At 45.3% G+C, this 17922-nt stretch overlaps 1 pseudogene; it reads left to right on the forward strand.

Annotated features, from left to right (window-relative positions):
- Positions 1 to 17245: 17245 nt before the first annotated feature.
- Positions 17246 to 17475, forward strand: LOC139267614 (U2 spliceosomal RNA; annotated as a pseudogene).
- The last annotated feature ends 447 nt before the right edge of the window (positions 17476 to 17922 follow it).

The following is a 17922-nucleotide window of genomic DNA, read 5'->3' on the forward strand; positions in this document are numbered from 1 at the left end:
TCCATGTCGGGGCTGTGCCGTTCTAGGTGTGGCCCGAAACTTGACCCCTTTGTTACTTAGTTTAATTTAATTGTTTACATTTTATTTAGGGTTAGATGAAGTAAGGTGGGAGGAGGCTCATACGGAGCACAAACACCGGCATAGACCTGTTGGGCCAAATGACTTTTTTCTGTGCTGTAATTTCTATGTAATTCTATATAATTAATTCTTCATGTGATAGCCCTCCAGACCCTGAGGACAAAAATTGTAGACTTTCATTTTATGTGGGACTTTGATTCTGCTATTGGGCTAATGTTTTAAGAATGTAAGTACAGGGAGCATGTGCACTGACTTTATGCACTCACAACCTGAACTACAGAAGTACTAATTGTAAAAGCTCCCCAAGATAGCTTTGCTGAGATCAAGAGCTCGCATCAGAGGTTACCAGGACAATCCTGAGTCCAGCCTTCTGAGTGCAACTCTGAGCTGTGGCACCAGGCCAACTAAAGAAGTGGTACTTCACAAAGAAATATGGAATCTCTTCTGTACATTTTACTCAGAATGTGAACACTCGCACAAACTACACCAGTCAAATAGGTACATTTCTCAAATTATTCACGGTGGTGTTTAATGGACTGATAATCAAGCATTCTGTGGAAAGAGCTAAGTGTTTGTATTTATACGGCTTTTCAGGCAAATTATCATATATATATTATGAACTTCTTTTCCGCTGGATTCCATGGCGGTCTTTTAACTCCAGGGAGGGCAGCTGTTGTAAACCCTGGCGAACAGATACCGAGGCACAATTCAGACACTGTCTTACTGGAAACGTGCAGGTGGGAGTGCTGCAAAGAAAGAGGGAGAGGGGGAGGGACCACGAATGTGTATTATTGGGAGCCTAGAGGTCTTGGATCTCTTGGGAATTGCCTGCAAGAAAGCAACATTTCTTTCTCTACTTTCTTTCAGGATAGCATGTTGCTCTCTTCCTTCCCCTCCCCCCACCCCCACGAGGTTACCAATCCGTTACCCGAGACCCTGTTCACAAAGCTGTCCAACACCAGATGTAACTATGATCAGTTTCTCTCCTTTACTGGCATTTTATCGCCTGTTCTTGTTCATAAAATGCTGTTCATCTGCAGAACATATTTAACATTGTTCATGAAAGATACATAGGAACAGGATTCGGCCATTCAGCCTCTCAGGCAGGTTCTGCCATTCAATCAGATCATGGCTGATCTGTACTTGAACTTACCTTTGATCCATATCCCTTGATACCTTTACCTTATAAAAATATGCTGATCTCAGTCTTGAAAGTTTCAGTTGACCCCCAGCACCCACAGTCATTTGGGGAAAGAATTCCAATTTCCACTACCCTTTGTGTGAAAAAGTGCTTCCTGATTTCACTCCTAAATGGCTGAGCTCTAATTTTAAGATTGTGCCCGCCCTCCTTGTTCTGGATAGCCGCACCAGAGGAAACGTCTTCTCTGTATCTAACCTATCGAGTCCTTTTCTCATTTAAAACACTTCACAATTAGATCACTCCTCAACCGTCGAATCCCAAGGGAATACAAGCCAGATTTAAGCAAGCTGTCACTGTAGTTTAACCCTGGTACCATTCTGGTGAATCTGCATTGTACCCACACCAAGGCCAATATATCCTTCCTCAGTTGCAGTGCCCAGAATGGAACGGAGTACTCCAGATAGGATTCTGACCAAGGCTCTGGACCTCTGAGGCACAAAGTCCTCCCCTTTTATATTCCAGGCCACTCTGTTTGCATTCTGCCTGATTTTCTTTACCATTCATTTAGCCCTTTTTTGGCACTGCCCCGGGCAAATTTATCCCCGAAGGTCCACGTTCCTCGGGTTTCACAATTGATGTATGTATGCAGTGTATTTTTCAATGTGTGCAGGTGTAAATTTAAAAGGGATAGTGCTCAGAACCTCTTATCCTTTCCAGCATTCATGGGACTGGGTTTCTGTTTTTCTGACAATGCTGATAATATGCCTGACAGTCAGACAGTGTTTCATTTATCTGATAGTGAACAAGTAATGTTCCAGGCAAGATTCTTCTGTCGGACGTCTATTACCGCAAACTGTTTTCTCCTATATGGGAGGTAAGAGACATTGGGGTGGATCTTGACCATGTGGGATGCTGTAAAATGGATGATAGTGAGTTGGCAGCCCGTTTTACATCTCTCCCCATTTATATTGCTAAAAACAATAAAACTGGGGCGTGATGTAAAACAGGCTGCCGACTTGCTATCACCTGTTTTACACTGTCCCGCAAAGTCAAGATCTACACCGTATTGTGCTGGCTTAGTTGAAGTGGCAGTGTGCCATACAGTTGGCCTCAGTGCCCATGGGCAAGGAAAGTGAAAATCAATCAGGGTTTAAACTTCTGATTACCGGTGAATCCTGGTAGAAAATGTACATTTGTGGATGTCGGGTGACTTCAGGACAAGGCCTGGTTGTAATGCTCTCTGCAGTCAAATAGTCTGCCAACTTTCTCTGTCTAGTGGATACATGTAGAATGGGCGAGAGTCCTGGAAAGCTGGACTGCTTGTGGAACTGTACCTGATCCAGATTTAGTACCTTCAGGAAAGAATGGGACAACATTGGAGTGAGAGAAGAATGAAAGCAGGAAAAAATTATCAAATCTGTTCTTGAATGGAATGTGTTCTTATAAGACGTGTTATTTAGTGGAACTGCCTGTACCCTAACCTCATTTTTCTCACTTAAATCCAAATTAGAATTGTATCATAAATGCTGTGGACAGCTGCTTTCAATATTTTCGTTCGTACTTGTTTTTAAAATGACAGATTGTGGGCTGTGTCAACTCTTTTATGCACTAACTTTCATCAGTTGTTAAATTCAGAAACGGTCTGTGGAGTAGCTTTTGGTTGCTATACCATTTACTAATGTATCTCAGGTTTAATTCCTGTTAAAATAAACATTCCTGTGGAAATAAAATAATGCCTTAAATCCTTTCGCCTTGTGCCTCCAATTTCCCATCCTCCTCTCCTGAAGCCGTTAGCTTATGCTTGTGCATGGCTTCATGGGGTAGCTATCCTGCAGCCGTTCATCCGAGTACCCATTCTTCACATCAGCCCAGATAGTGTCAGCAGGCAATCCAAAAAGGGGCACCACACCTGAGCCTCATTCTGTCTTCACTAATGTCTATACACGCTCACTTTCATGCACTGGATTCTGAAAAACAATCAGGAGCAAGCACTCTGACTTTTTGTTAATTTCCCAAACCCACATGGGCACTAAAGCCAATTTTAGCAGTCCTACTGTCTCCCTGATTGAGATCAGTTAGCTCAGCACAGGGTGGGGATTAAACCTGGGAACTCTTGCTTACTTATTAAGAGATGCCATGCAGCCAGAGTTTGTATTGATCTTTCATATTGCACCACTGGCTTTACTGTTTTTTGGTTGAAATATTTTGTAATTAAAATATTATTACAAACTGGTGGGGCTCAGAAATGTCGTACTTGGTATAGATTCATCTTACTAAGGTCTAATCTTTTTCTTATACATTGGGCCATAATTTGCGGCCCTTACGGGCGCATATGAGGTGTGCGCACTCCCGTGGAGGCCTTGCAAGTTCTGAGTTTAGGCATGCGTAAAAGTAGGCGTAAGGCCTGCTTTTACCAGCACAAGAGTTTTAAAAAACAAAAAATAAGATTTTATCAATAAACAACCTGTGAAATAAAGTAAGTTTGGGCTAGACTTTCCACATCACGCCGCCCATATAAGGCCCATCTATGGGCCAAAACGGACCTCTATCGCCTATTTTGAGCAAAAAGTGGAAACTAGGCCCAAAATTTCGCCGGAAAAATAGGCCCTCAAGTTTCCACTTTGCTCGCTGAGATGATCACCCAAATGATCGCCCACACAAGGCCATCCCAAGTTTCAGCACTTAGCATGCACTTCACTGGGCCGATGCAAGGCCCAAAAGAGTGCTCAAAAATAGTTGCTTTTTCAGGGCCTTAGACAAGGAAATGGATGCCATTTTTAGCCTCTGAGGAAGGATGGAGAATTGTTCTGAGTTATTTAGAGAGTAAAATTGAAGCCAATTGTACTCAGAAATTTGGGACAGGGATATAAATAGGTATTATCACCTTATTTATGCTAAATAGATCTCATATATTGGAATTATTTAGAAAATAGCTTTTATATAGTGAAGTTATTTAATGATATTCCACGGGGAAACAGAATAAACAAACAAATCTGCATGAAGAACCGTACGTTGTAAAACTTATGTAAATAAGAGAGAAGGAACAAAAGTTGTAGAAATTTTTTTTTATTAACAAACAAATATTTTTTTAAGAACTAATGAACAACACCCTCTCTCCAACCCCCCACCCCCGCACCAACCCACTCTTTCCTCAAAATCCCCAAAACGTTAGAAGAATAAAAAATTGAACATTTTAAAGAACAAGTGGCCATTTCAGTCATGCTAACAAGTGACCATTTCAGTCATGACAACATGTGACCATTTCAGTCATATTAACAAGTGACCATTTCAGTCATGCTAACAAGTGACCATTTCAGTGATGATAACAAGTGACCATTTCAGTCATGAAAACAAGTGACCATTTAAGTAATGCTAACAAGTGACCATTTCAGAAAGAATGGAAAGTGAACAGTTAAGTAATGATAACAAGTGAACAAGTGAACATTTAACTTTTAAATATAATTGGCCAATTTAGTAACAATAACAATAAGAATAACAATAACAAAAGTATAATAAATTGATAACAACGTGAACGTTTTAAAACAGGTGAACTATAGAGAAGCACTCCTCCTCCCTACCTGCGGCCACGTTTCCAACCAGATCCTGTCCCACCCCATGTTCGCACCCCACCCGCCCATTTTGGTCTATGCAGACCGACACTAAGACGTCGTGCAGAGTGGGATCTCAAGACTTCCTGCTGTGATGGAGGTGACGGAGAGGAAGCGTAAGCCTGAGGCTCTACTTCCGAGCCCGGAGGAACTGTGCCCTCCGTACTCGCTTGCGTGCTCGGGGTGTCGCTGCGAGCAGACACGACACCTTGGGGTGCAGCGCCATGTCTAGCCAGCAATGCATGCTGTAGAGCATTGGTTGCAGCTGTCTGCTGCCGAATAGCCTCCAACGTCTCCCTTGCAGTCTGTGACCAGTCAGAAAACCAGTTGGAGAAGTTATGGCAGAACTCGCTCCAGGATGCAGGAAACTGGCTCCAGTTCGCAGAGAACTGGCTCCAGTTCGCAGAGAATCCCGCGAACCCCTGGATAAGGTCGCGACCAATCGCGACCGTCTCCCTGCACAGGGAAATCAAGCTCTCTGTCTGGCCCTCCAAGGCAGGTGATTGCTCGCCACGCTGACCGGACCTCCGTGGGATCGGCGTTTGCAATATGACGCGCCTTGGCGTCACCACCTGCACACTGCTTGGTCCCGGTGCTTCTTCCATCTCAACCGAGATGGCCGCAGGTTGTTCCCCCATCACAAAAAAAACTCTTCTTCTTCCGTCTCCTCCTCCTCCTCCTCCTGCTGAAGCACAGCAGCAAGAGTCTGCAGTGGCTCCTCTTCTTCTTCAGCCTCCTGCGATGTTGGAGACGGTTCAGTGGTAGTGGACTCCTCTGACTCGATGACCACTTGACCTTTAATTTGATAAACAATGTTTAACAATTCAAATCATTGCATTACAATTTTTCTCGAACTCAAAACATTGCAATGCTTTTCATTACCCCATATGCATAGGTGATCACAAGGTTTAACATGACGTAACATGACCTCATTCGAACATCTATAGTACATCACAATTACATATCAGATTATATTATAATTGCATAACATTATATTGTAATTGCATAACATTGCATAACATCAAATTACATTTTAATTGCATAACATTATATGCGTAACTACGATATTTTCAGTATTTACTAATGATTCACACATTGCACAATGCACATTTCTTATTATTCACATGTCTCAAGGGTGGGTTCGGCCACACCACGGGATGTGACCGAATGGCTTTCTGGCCCCACCAAGGCCACCGCAAGCTCCTCGTAAGCACTTAAACAGTGCATCATGGCAGAGCCCCTGCCCGTCCTGCGTTGCTCATGATTATTGATCGAGATCTTCTTCTGTAAATGATACGATAACATTGCACGGCATAAGCAAATGGATCAGGCAATTTAAGACATTGAAGACATTTAAGACTGACAGATTTAAATGTTCTATTACAAATTAGCATTACATTGCATATTTCACACTGCAACATTTAACTTTATGCTGGGTTGCATAAATTTATTCATAATTTAGTTATGTTTAAATGTAACCAAACAACATTGCAGATTCTAGTTACTATTTAGATCATTAAATAATACATAAATATAAATTTCAACTTACTCTCGCAGCTGCCAGTAGGCTGTTCCAACGTTTGCGGCATTGGTCCGGTGTGCGCGTTTCATTAGATGCCGACGTGACCACGTCGGCAATGTCAGACCAAATCCTCTGATATGCATGGGGTGGAGGTTTCCCATGCCCACCCCGTGTCAGATCCTCCCACCTGGTGCTGACAACATTCATGAGGGTCTCATTGGCCTCCTCGCTGAAAGGCTTGGCCCTACGCCTCTCAAATGATGCCTCCATGTCGATTAATATGAGATTATTCAAATCACAAAATGCTTTCTCCTCTCTCTCTCTCTCTCCCCCGACCCTCACAGAACTTCTGAGCATGTGTGAAGACCCCTGACTTCCCAAAATGCGGGAAGGAGTATCAACCTGGAAAAAAAATCAACCTGCACATGCGCAGTAATGCGTTGCTAGGGAAGCTTTTTTTTTCATTCACTTCTGTTTTCTTTGGGCGATTTGACATCGCTGGGGTAAGGCCAAGTTGAAAATCGCAACAAAAAAAAAATGGGCCTTGAGCCAGTGATCAGCATGGGCGATAGATCCCGCATCACTGGAACAAGGCCCATTTTTTTTGGTCTTAGCCAGAAAGTGGAAAGTATAGCCCTTTATTTTCAACCCCTTTAAAACATGTAAATGTATTTTTCCAAAAATTACATTTTTGTTCTAAATATTTAATTAAATACCATTTTAAATCATTTTAAATATGTGATTTTTTTTTACATTTATTTGAAGTGTAGATGTATTTTTTGGGGGAATTCCCTTTCATACTTATCCCCATAAGCATGAATGGGGATTCCCTTCTGTCATTCATTGGGCCGACCCACGTGATCCAAGGGGCGCTCGCAAACAGCATATGCCCCTCGGATACGTGGGCCTCTGCCCGCGGGTACCCGGAGAGGCCCAGAATCGCGAATCTCCGCACCTCCCGAACCACCAGGTACACGGGCATTTTATTTGCGAATCAGAGACATTTCCCCTCGGGAAGCCTCCGACCGCAAATTCAGGACCATTGAAAAACAAATGTGAAGGCCTCAAACCCAGAGGGCAGGTCGACACCAAATCTGAAACAAATCAAAGTGAAGTCAAGAGGGCTGATTTTGGCTTTCGGCAATGGTGGAAACCGAGTGGATCGGCCGCCAGTTATAAACCCCACCTGATTTTCCTTTCCATTGACTTACCGATAAACAAAGTTTTCAAAATCTCTTCAATGGCACAGCATAATCTCAAAGCCAATCTTTGCACTGGAGGTGGATGCTAATCTCACTGCCATAACACTGCATTAGGGGGCAGGCACGCAACCTCCTCGGGAGAGGCAGCTTGTCAATTGCAATATGTTAATTGTTCAATTACGGCAATATTAATGTGGGTTTTGGAGTTTAACTTTGGCTGCACGGATTTCCGGGGCTTCCTGGAACTCGCCAGTGAAAGCGAGGTGAGTAGACAGTGACGATTGAGGGGGCTGAAGCATGAGAGAGTACTCACAGCTGCTTCCTTACCTGCTTGTGTGAAAGAATTTGTTCACGGTACCTGTACTGAGAGGTTACTTTACACACTTTGGAGGTTCAGAGGTCTGATCTGCACTTTCGAGCTCTGATCTATCATATCAGCATGAGAACAACTTACGCTGTGCTACACTGAACCCCAAATGAGGACCAAGATGACCACCAGCTGCACCAGCAACAGCCTGCTGTTCACAGCCCCGCAGCTCCACAGGAGAGAGGGGATCAGCAGAGAGCTGCAGCTCGCAGGATGCCGTACCCAGTGCATAGGGACTACAGGCAGAGGATAAGCTTCCTCGACATGTCGGAACAGCATTGTCTCAGGAGGCTCAGTTTGCCATGGCAGGTGGTGGCAGACATTTGCAGCCTCTGGATTAAAACCCGTTGCCAGCTGGACCTGGTGGCCACGCTTTACCCGTGGCTATTAAAGTCACCGCCACCTTCAACCTTTTTGCCTTTTGATCCTTCCAGGGCTCGCCCAGAGACATTTGCAGGATTTTGCAGTCAGCGGCACACAAATGCATAAGACAGGTGGCTTCTTTTCCAAGGCTGGAAATTATGTGAACTTTGTCTACGATGACGCCAGTCATAATGAGTGATCGCTTGGGTTTGTGGGTCTGGCTGGCCTCCCACAGGTCCAGGGCCTCACCAACTGCACACATGGCACTCATGGATCACCCAGGAATGTTTGTCATCAGCAAGGGCTTCCACTCCATCAATGTGCAGCTGGTGTGCAACCACAAAAAGATCTTTCTGCACGTGTGCGCAAGATTCCTGGGTAGCTACCGTGAGATTTTCGTCCTGCGGCAGTCCAATCTCCCAAACATTTTCATACCTCAGAGCAGAGTGACCAGCTGGCTGCTTGGAGACAAGGGATACCCACTTAAAATGTGGCTGATTATACCTCTCAGAAACTGGAGGAATGAGGCACAGGAGCGATACAATGAATGCCATATGACCTCAAGATGTGTCATTGAGCAAAACATCAGCATGCTGAAGATGCACTTCTGGTGCCTGGACAGACCTAGAGGCATACTTTATTTGTTCTTGGGATGTGGGCGCTATTGGCAAGGCCAGCATTTATTGCCCATCCCCAATTGCCAAGAAGATGGTGGTGAGCCGCCTTCTTGAACTGCTGCAGTCCGTGTGGTGAAGGTACTCCCACAGTGCTGTTAGGGAGTGTGTTCCAGGATTTTGACTTGGCCACAATGAAGGAACAGCGATATATTTCCAAGTCAGGATGGTGTGTGATTTTGAGGGGAACTTGCAGCTGCTGGTGTTCCCATGTGCCTGCTGCCCTTGTCCTTCTAGGTAGTCGTGGGTTTGGGAGGTGCTGTCAAAGAAGCCTTGGTGAGTTGCTGCAGTGCATCTTATAGATGGTACATACTGCAGCCATGTTGCATCGTTGGTGGAGGGAGTGAATGTTTAAGGTGGTTGACAGATTACCGATCAAGTGGGCTGCTTTGTCCTGGATGGTGTCGAGCTTCATGAGTGTTATTGGAACTGCACTCATCTAGGCAAGTGCATTCCTGATTCATCACATTCCTGACTTGTGCCTTGTAGATGGTAGAAAGGCTTTGGGGAGTCAGGAGGTGAGACACTCACCGCAGGATGTTGATGGTGGGGGATTCGGCAATGCTAATGCTGTTGAATTTCAAGGGGCAGTGGTTAGACACACTCTTGCTGGAGATAGTATTGCCTGGCACGTGTGTGGTGTGAATCTTATTTGCCATTTATCAGCCCAAGCCTGAATGTTGTTCAGGTCTTGCTGCATGCGAGCATGGACTGCTTCATTATCTGGGAAGTTGCGAATGGCACTGAGCACTGTGCAATCATCAGTGGACAGCTCCACTTCTGACCTTATGATGGATGATTGACGAGGCAGCTGAAGTTGGTTGGGCCTAGGACACTGCCCTGAGGAACCCCTGCAGTGCTGTCCTGGAGCTGAGGTGATTGACCTCCAACAACCACAACCATCTTCCTTTGTGCTAGGTATAACTCTAGCCAGTGGAGAGTTTTCCCCCTGATTCCCATTGACTTCAATGTTACTAGGGCTCCTTGATACCAGACTCGGTCAAATGCTGCCTTGATGTCAAAGGCAATCACTTTCACCTCACCTCTGGAATTTAGTTCTTTTGTCCATGTTTGGACCAAGGCTGTAATGAGGGCTTGAGCTGAGTGATCCTGGCAGAACCCAAACTGAGCATCGGTGAGCAGGTTATTGGTGAGTAAGTGCCACTTGATAGCACTGTCGACTACACCTTCCATCACTTAGCTAATGATTGAGAGTGGACTAATGGGGCAAAAGTTGGCCAGATTGGATTTGCCCTGCTTTTGTGGACAAGACATACCTGGGCAATTTTCCACATTGTCGGGTAGCTGCCAGTATTATAGCTGTAATAGAGGTGCAGCTAGTTCTGGAGCGCAAGTCTTCAGCATGACAGCTGGGATGTTGCCGGGGCCCATAGCCTTTGCTACATCCAGTGCACTCAGCTGTATCTTGATATCACTTGGAGTGAATCGAATTAGCTGAAGACTGCCTTCTGTGATGATGGAGACCTCAGGAGGAGGCCGATATGGAACATTCACTCAGCACTTCTGGCTGAAGATGGTTGAAGGGCCACTCCCTCCCAACTGTATACCATTGTGCCATCATCCCTGGTGGGTCTGTCCTGTCGGTGAGACAGGACATACCCAGGGATGGTGATGGAGAAGTCTGGTACATTAGCTGAAAGGTAAGATTCTGAGTGTATGACTATGACAGGCTGTTATTTGATGAGTCTCTGTGACAGCGCCCCAATTTTGACACAAATCCCCAGATATTAGTGAGCAGGACTTTGCAGGATTGATTGGGCTGGGTGTGCCGCTGTCATATCTGAAGCTGATGCTGAGGTCAATGGTGGGTGGTCCGCCTGGTTTTATGCTTATTATTGCTTATAAATCCAGCCCTTTGTTTTTGTGGGACAACAACTCAACACCATGGGTTAGAACCTCCACTTTTTTTGCATGCTTAACGCCTACTTAATGCCCATTTTACTGCTGAACTGACGTATAATGCCCATATTTCACCCATTTTGGCACAAAATGGAAACTGGCGGGCATTTTTAGGAAACTTATCGGCGAGCGTTACTTTCCCTGTGTGCTTAACGCCAAGAAAAAATATTACCGCCCGCCCACTGTTTTGGGGCGGAATCAGCAGAATGGGCAAAATCAACGCCCATAATATCACCCAGCACGGAATTAACGCCGAAATTCAATATTAACGCCTGCCCACTGTTTTTTGTCGTAAAGAGCATATTTACCAAACTAGCAGCCATGGAGAACGCCCATCATCAATTTCACAACCTCGCACACATATCGGCCACAATATCACTCACCCAAAAAACTCCCAGAAAAAGTGGAACTAACCGGAACGAATCACAGTGTTATGGACGCCATGTTCCAGATCATATATCGTGTCCTTTAAAAGGCTGCTGTGCTTCAACCTCGGCAGAGTTCGGATGTACTCTGCAGGTCATTGGAGTTGATGTGAACATCTCTAAAAACATCTTGACCACACTGTGACCGATTGGAATTGAAGAGCTATGTTCATCGGGACATTCCTTGTTTGCGACCAATCGGTGGAAAACAGAGAGCTACTGCAATGAGGCCTGTCCTTTCTCACCCTTGCTTTGTGACAAAATACATGCAGCAGACTCGATATCGCTGAAGGAATGCTCCACTGCATTATGTGCCCAATGTAAGAAGTGACAGACAGATGAAGAGGACCAGACGTTGCAGCCCCCGCAAGCACAAGGAGAAGCATTCTTACCTCGACTTGCCCGACACCACCTGCCTTCGAAGACTGCACTTCCACAAAGAGATTATCACTGAGGTACGCCAGCTGATAAGGTCAGATCTGAAGCCTGCCAGCACCATCCGTACTGCACTGTCCATCGGGGTCAAAGTCACCGCAGCACTGTCGTTCTATGCCTTAGGTTCTTTTCAGGCCACAGCTGGCGACATTTGCGGACTTTCTCAGCATGCCACACATCGCTGCATTAGACAGGTCACTGAAACCCTGTACGCACGCGGGAGGGACATTATCAGCTTCCCTATGACCAGGGAGGCACAGAGTGAGAGGGCTCTAGGATTCTCCAGAATTGCAAACTTCTGCAAGGGATTCCACTCCCTGAATGTCCAACTGGATGTCGACCACCAGCAAATTATACTGGTAGTGAATGCTCCATTTCCGGGCAGCATCCATGATGCTCACATCCTGTGTGAGAACACTATATCTGACTTGTTTAACAATGAGCCACAAGGTCAATGCTGGATGCTTGGGGACAAAGGATATGGCCTCACCTCCCTGCGTGACTCCCACAACGAGGCCGAGAGGTGATATAACGAGAGCCACAGAGCAACTCACAATATCATGGAGAAAACTATTGGAATGCTGAAACAGCGCTTTAGATGCCTGGACCACTCAGGAGGCGAGCTCCAATACCACCCTGAGCAGGTAGCTCAATTTGTGGTGATGTGCTCCATGCTACACAACTTGGCTATCAGGAGGGGACAAGAATTGCCTGATGAGTCTGACAGTCCACCTCACCAGAGAGAGGAAGAGGAGGACGAGGAGGCAGATGCTGACATTGGCCCAGAAAATCAGGCTGATGCTGAAGCCATGCCCCCGCCCCCCCTGTAGACCACATGAAAGGGCCCATGGTGGCATGATAGCTGCAAGAGCCTTACGTCAGGAACTCATCAATGGTCGCTTTGTCTGAAAGAACGTTGGTGTTATTTACAAGGCTGACACACTGCTGGGTGTGCAGGTCATACATCAATGATGGGCATCACCTTGGTGGCAGTTAAAGTTTAAGTTGATTGAAGTTAAGTGTGATTATACCCTTTGATGTTAAGGAATCACCAGTGTGTAATGGTGCAGCTATCTTAGCCAATGCGCTGCAAGGTTTTGTTGAATAAAAAACATTTAAACCGAACATTAGTCTGAAATCATCAGTATTTCTGTACAAACCGACCCTTTCCTCCCTGCCCCACCCCCGCTTCTCCTCCCCACCTCTACCCCTCCTGATTCCAAGCCGCCTGGCCGAGGAGGTCCTCAGACGATGCTTCATTGAGGGAAGGAGGGGAGTAATAGCCGAAGCGCTGTTAGGACGGATACGGGAGAGAACGGTCCCGAGGTGGGAATGTGCTCCGAGCCATAAGCAAGATGTTGCTGCTGGTTCTCATGTATAGTTGGCAATGGGGATGCATCACCTTGGGGTGCAGTGCTGTGCTCCGGGACCACTGTGAGCCCTCTGCCACCAGTGTTCCTGGCTACCAGCTCCAGGGCCTCCTCCATCCCTTCCATGTTATATCTTATTTGTTGGACAAAAACTCGGTGCCAACATTGTTCTTGGTGCTTAGTAGGCTTTGTGCTGCTGATTAATCTCCGTCATGCCTCCCACAACAGCCAAACAAGCACACACCACAGCCACACATGCTTTCAGTGCCTCTGAGCTCCTTCTCTCTCTGTCTCCTCTTCTGCGCAAGTCATGATGACCCTAGACCTCCTGAGTCGCGGGAATCGAGCGTTGCCATGCCGTTGCTAAGGACGGCCACACTTTACGGCAGAAGGTCAAAAAAATTTAACACTACTGCCCATTTGATATCGCTCGTGGTAACGCACATTTTCAAAAATGTTATCTAGGTGTTTTGTGAATGGACGAGAAGCCAGCGATCTGAAAACTCTTTTATAATGCCCACACTGGAAATAACGCCCATTTTTGGGCAATAAGCACAAAAGTGGAGGTTCTAGCCCCATGACTTCTAAGTTGACTAAGTTAATTTTGCTCTTCAAATAACATACTGAATCATGCCAGGCTTGAGATGCCAGCAATTTCAAGATGTACAAAATCACATCAACAGCATATATTTTGAGCTCTCTCTATTTTACAATTGGTAAAGGTTAAACTAATAAGCCAAGCAGAGGATGAAAGAATATTAGTTTGGATAAAGAGGACCTTCCATTTACATGGCACTTTCCTGGATGTCCCAAAGTGCTTTCCAATTGAACAATTACTTTTGTAATTATAATTATAATCTCTGTTGCTCTGTAGGCAAATACGGCAGCCAATTTGTACACAGTAAGGTCCCACAAACAACTAACAATATAATGACCAAATATTCTGTTTTTCTAACGGCGTTGGCTGATGGAGGAATGTTGCCCAGGACACCAGGAGAATTCTCTGTTCTTCAATTAGTTTAAATGGGATCTTTTATGTCAACCTAAACAGGCAGAAAGTGCCTTGGTTTAACACCTCATCCAAAATTAGTATCTCCAACAATGCAACACTGCCTCAGGACTGCATTGAAGTATCAGCCTCGATTATATACACAGGTAACTAGAGGCAACATAAACCCACAATTTTATGGCTCAAGAGACCGGATATTTAATAAGTAACAAGCTTGGCTAAGTCCAGAAGGGAGGATTCTATTAGTAACCATATAGAGTATAGAGACTAGGTTATGGCAAAAAAAAATCCACCTGATGAAGACATCAAATCCTATTTTCTCAAGAGCAACCTGAAGGAAACTCTATTCCATCTAGTCGGAGCATTTCTCTGTACCCATATATATCACGACCTTTCAGGGTTATCACAAAACAGCTCTTGTACATTTTGTAGGTATGTCTCTCAGATTGACCAGTTTCATGTCAACATCAGTTCAGTATCATATTGGCTCAGTGATAGCACTTGCTTCTAATTCAGGCCCCCTGTAGTGCATTGTTGAAGGTGGCATCTTTCAGATGAGATGTTAAGCTGTTAAAGGGTGGTGCAAAAGATCCCATCGAAGCTACTTGACAAAGAGTAGTGGAGGTTTCCTGGTCAACATTTATCCCTCAACCAACACCACCAAAACAGAAAAACCAGTCCTTTGTCTCATTCCTGTTTTGGAACTTTGCTATGTGCAAATTCTGCTGTGTTTACCTATACAACAACAGAGGCTATCAGAAGTAATTCATTGGCTGTGAAGTGCTTTGGGATGTTGTGAAAGGTGTTATAAAAAGGGACGTTCTTTCTGTTCATAGTGATCAAGTTGCGGCAACACTCACCAAAGCAAACTGGGTAAAATCTCAGGTGTGATGTTGGTGGATCAATTTCACAGAGTTCTCATAATCGTCTGCCATAACTTCAGTGTAAGAGTCACGGAAACACTGCAAAAGTGGCATCAGCACCATTTGTGCTGTTTTTATGGTGTCTCTGTAGTTTCTCCTCTGACGTTACGGTGGGTGACTGGCAGCAGCTTTTCTTGGTTGCTAGGAAGTGAGCCAGCCTACCTCAGATGAAGGAAAGGAATTATGTTTGCACAGGAGGGAGACAATTGAGTTGTAGGCTTAATTGTAGCGTTTTGTAGTCTCAGTGAACAATTTTTCCCCAGACACTTATAGCGCTAAAGAGCCTCCGAGGTGGCCAAGATGGGGATCTTAAGCTGAAACGTTGGTTTAGCCCGCATTTGGCGCAAGACGTCATTCTTCATATTCTTCAAACATCTATCGGACCCAAATCTGCACAGTGGCAAAATAGCAACTTAGCCATTCCCAAATATTGCAACCAGTTTGCAGGCACCTTGCCAACCTGAGAGAGGACACAGCTAAGTTTGTGTCCCATTGTTGTGGTATCATGAATATATGGGGCCAGCGCCGAGAATAATTATAAAGCTAGAATAATCAATGTTGACATGTGCATGTTAAAGAATTGTGAATGGTTTGTCTACTTTATGGGCTGAAGTCACCAAGTAGCTTCTGACTTATTCACAAAAGGACATTTTTATTAATGGGTACAAGTACTGCCCTTGGTGTAGGGAATGGTGGATGTTAAGGTATACACAATACCATTGTGGGAGCACTATCATCACAAGGACAGCAACGGTTCAAGGAGAAAGCCCACCAACAATGTTCCTGCTAAACTGTGAGGCTGCACAGCAGTCTGGAGGTCCCATGCAAGCTGCTCGCTGGCTTTGCAATGGAATAATCATGCAAGTGCGGAAATTTGAATGGGATGTGTCCGACACCCACAAAAAGAATTAGAGGGAAGATTGCCCACCAGCCACTTCTCGGAGAAATTAAGGATGGGAAATAAATGTGGTATGCCAGTGTCACTCACATCCAGAGAACAAATAAAAAAACATAGAACCTATTCAGTCTCAGCTCATGTTGTATGTATTGGGGTGCACATACTGGAGTGGTTCTGTAACACCAGCTGTTGTTGTAGAAACGACCTTGTTTATATTGGAGAGCAGATCAACAACAGCAGGATCTACTGCTTTAGGGGCTTCTAGCCCCTCCCCACCTCCCGTGAGGTGAGTGCTGCCTTGTTTACACTAGGTTAACCAAATGTAACCTAGTTACCACAGGTCCAGTAACTAGTTTGCCACCGACTTGGGATCTGCCGTTGGTGGCAATGTAAGCGCACTGTTAGGTTTCCACACTCTGAACTGTGCTCCTCAGATCTTCTTGTTGTGGCTGCATCGGCCCACAGTGCAGCCAGGGCAGTGTTTAAATCTGCGCTGTTTGTCTGTGCATTACTGCCGAGACTGCTTCATTCGCATATGCACTTCCAGCAGAGTTGCTGCAGAGCATTCAGGAGTAAAAGCCCCGATGGTGTGTTGTTGCTTTTTGTTTGTTACCATCCCCCTCACTGCAATGACATTAACTATAGAACCCTAGCTGCTGCTTCGACTCAGGCCAGTGAACTGTGACCGCAACTAGGAGCTTCCAGACTACTGTTAATGGCAGTCCCAGTCAACCACCAGGAGAATATAGCCCTGATGAGGCTCCCTGCGAGTTATTCTTCCTGCAATTCACTAGCAAGTGAAGGAGAAAAGAAAGAAAGAAAGAAAGAAAGAAAGAAAGAAAGAAAGAAAGAAAGAAAGAAAGAAAAAAAGAAAGAAAGAAAGAAAGAAAGAAAGAAAGAAAGAAAGAAAGAGAGACACTCATACAGCACTTTTCACAACCTCCGGAGGCCCAAAGTGCGGTCACTGTTGTGATGTAGGAAACACGGCAGCCAATTGTGCACAGCAAGTTGCCACAAATAGCAATGTGATAATGACCAGATGATCTGTTTTTGTTATGTTAATTGATGGATAAATATTGGCCAGGACACTGGGGATAATTCCCCTGCTCTTCTTCGAAATAATGCCATGCGATCTTTTATGTCCACTTGAGAGAGTAGACAGGGCTTCGGTTTAACGTCTCATCCCAAAGTCAGCACCTCTGACAGTGCAGTACTCCTTCAATACTGCACTGCACCTAGATTATTGTGCTCAAGTATCTGGAGTGGGATTGGAACCTACAACCTTCTGACTCAGAAGTGAGAGTGCTACTATCGCTTCTCGGCCTTTTGGCTAAGATCTGCATAACTAACCTGACCAGCCACCATGACGTCCGGGTGGTTCCTCCCTGGTCAGGAAGGTATATGCTTACATTTTTGTAAACAGGAGGTGGGTGGGATTGGTGACCCATCCACCTCCACGGAGGTGTGTGGGGGACCTGACCCATCCACCTCCATGGCACGAACCTGGTATTGCAGTACTTCCAGGAACGGTGCAGTGGCTCTAGGCCTTTTGGCTAAGAGCATTGGCGCAGAGTGATCCTTGACTGGTGCAGGGTGACCTCTGGCGTTTGACAAAGAATTGTAACGATTGGATAACGATTGGACATGAATTAAAAAAAAAGAAGTGAGAGTGCTACCTACTGAGCCACAGCTGACATAGCGTGAATATGACGTCATGGGCGGGTTCTCTGCCCGGAAGTCAGCCCGATTGGCAGGCTGGCTTCCAGTCGGGGGGGGAACGCTGAACAAGAGACTGGAACGACAGTAGAATGAAGGACTGAGGCTATGACGGTAAGGGTTTTTGAATGTTGCTTCAGCGAACCTTTGGCTGACAGCCTTTCTAATACAGCATAATGGAGAAATTATTGCATTAAACGCTGTTCCAACTTGTAACTTTGATGTAGCCAAACCTTACATCTGTTTTTACAAACTTTAATTCTGAAATAAC

This window comes from Pristiophorus japonicus, chromosome 7, assembly GCF_044704955.1.
Source record: "Pristiophorus japonicus isolate sPriJap1 chromosome 7, sPriJap1.hap1, whole genome shotgun sequence".
NCBI classification, from domain to species: domain Eukaryota; kingdom Metazoa; phylum Chordata; class Chondrichthyes; family Pristiophoridae; genus Pristiophorus; species Pristiophorus japonicus.